Genomic DNA, 2,444 nt, shown 5'->3' with positions numbered 1-2,444 from the left:
AGTCCGCAGCCGCAAGAGGCGCCGCCTGCTGGGGCAGGGCCGGGCCGGGCCGATCGACCGGGGGCGGGCTGGGGCCCAGCTTCTCCCGCCAGCTCTCCCACGCCCCGCCCGTAGGCGCGGCGGGAGGGTGCAGGGAAGGGGCCTCAGCAGGGGCGGGCGCCTGGCTTGGGGGAGGAGGGGACACAGTCGGGGCTGGGGATTGGCCAGGAGCTCACTGCGCCCAGCCCGGGGCCGGATCGGGCGGAAAGGCGAGCCTGGTCTGTGGGGAAGCGGTGCGCAACCACTGAGACTCTTCCATCTTCTTCCTGCGCCCTAGCCCACCCCCTCTTGGTTTGCTCGCGAAGAAACGGGCTTCCGCTGACCTTCCCGAGGGCAGGGTCCGAGTCCGGGAGAGTGTGCGGAGGAGCCGCAGCTTGTGGCCTGTTCAAAAATGCTAGGGCGGAGCTTCTTCGTTGTCTGGATGAAGTTTCCAAAGAGTCCAAAGAGGAAACCAGGAGGGGACAGACCAGGGAAGTGTTTATTCCTAGTGATTTTGCTACTGAAAACTACCCTGTTTGGAATACTCTGCGTGGTGAATTTAGCTAAGAAGTGAGAGGACCGCAGCCCACCATCTCTGGGCTCTGGACTTAGGCAGAAGAATCCAGCCACGAGAAAGGAAAAATGGGGTGGGGAGGAACAAGGAGGAAGAGAAGACAATTCCTGGAAGGAAATCGTGTCTAGACTTCTACTCCCCGAGCCCCCCACCTCCAGACTTTTCCCTCTCTTTCGACTACCCGCAAAAATCCTAGGCCCACTCTGAACGTCAATTTTGCATTCGCTTGTTAGTTACACAGGGAAAAAAATAAGGATGGAGTGTCTAAATGTTGCCCGCAGAAAAGTTACCTTGTTTAAAATGACAGAGTGGCAGCCACTTGAATTGATCTACTGGTCATTCAGAATCGCTGCACCTCAGGTTCCAGAGACTCTGACACCTCGTTCATGTCCGTAAATGTCATTTTGTGTTACTTTATGAGATTGGACATGCAAAAACGAGCTCCCTTGAGTTTACAGGCTTGAAGACTCAAACATTAAAGTCGTCCACCAAGGCAAGTGCCATTGTATTCCACAAATTTCAGTATTATGGCTCAGACATGGAGTTGTTGTTAAGTGCCATCAAGTTGATTCCAAGCCATAGCGACCCTGTATAGGATTTCCAAGGAGCAGCTGGTGAGCTTGAACCACCAACTTGCAGTTCAGACGACTTTGCAGTGTGACGCATTAGCCCACAGCGTCACACCAGACATAGAATGTTGTTGTTGTTGTTGTTGAGTGCCATCGAGTCGGGTCCGACCCACAGCGACCCTATACAGGGTTTCCGAGGGTGTAAATCTTTACGGGAGTAGAAAGCCTCATCTTTCTCCCGCGGAGCGGCTGATAGTTTCGAACCGCTGACCTTAAGGTTCGCAGCCCGATTCGTAACCACTACGCTACCAGAGCTCCTTAGACATAGAATAGGACAGGACGTTGAAATGTAACCCCTGCTTTTCCTTTGAAAATAAGTGTAGTTTTCCTAGGAGGTCCTCCAGGGCTTCTCTGGATTCCTTCACCGTCATTACCGATAGGCTGAACAGCAGTGAACTGTACCTCACACCCACCCTACCACCACGAGTTACTGTGAAAAGACCGTGAGGAATAAGCACAAAGTTAAGAAAAAGCATGAATCCTGACACCCAGAATTTACAATCTGTGTCATTTTTTTACTACCTTAAAAGGTGGGGGTGGGGTAGCAAAGGGGTTAATGGCAAAGCAGACAAGAACAAGAATCTTAAAAATGTTTGTGCTCCTCAACCCAGGAGTTTTACCTACGGAAACAAGTAGACAGTAAGCAAGAATGTATATAAAATGATGGTCAGAACTGTGACATTTATAATAATGGGGAACTGTACCAAAGTCTAACAAACTCGGTAAATGATTGTTGTTAAGTGCCATCAAGTCAGTTCCAACTCATAGTGACCCTGTACAAGGTTTCCAAGGCTGTAAATCTTTACGGGAACATTGAAAGCCTCATCTTTCTCTGGCGGAGCAGCTAGTAGTTTTGAACTGCTGACCTTCCAGTTCACAGCCTGATTCGTAAACACTATGCTACCAGAGCTCCTATGATCGTTGATTTATCAGGTTGCTAGCCAAGAGACTAGAAGTTCGAGTCTATCCAGAGGGACCTGGCAATTTACTTTTGAAAAATCAACCAAAAAAACCCTATAAGGCACAAGTCTGTTGACACACTGGGGGTCCCCTTTTGCAGAATTAACTTGATGTCAACTCTGGTAGCATACTGGTTACAAATCAGGCTGCCAACCTCAAGGTCAGCAGTTCGAAACTAGCTGTTCTGCAGGAAAAAGATGAGGCATTCTGCTCCCGTAAAGATTTACAGCCTCGGAAACTCTGTGCAGGGTCACTATGAGTCA

The sequence above is a fragment of the Chrysochloris asiatica genome, unplaced genomic scaffold (assembly GCF_000296735.1).
Source record: "Chrysochloris asiatica unplaced genomic scaffold, ChrAsi1.0 scaffold00005, whole genome shotgun sequence".
In the NCBI taxonomy this organism is placed as follows: Eukaryota; Metazoa; Chordata; class Mammalia; order Afrosoricida; family Chrysochloridae; genus Chrysochloris; species Chrysochloris asiatica.
Note: the sequence above shows the minus strand (reverse complement) of the source record.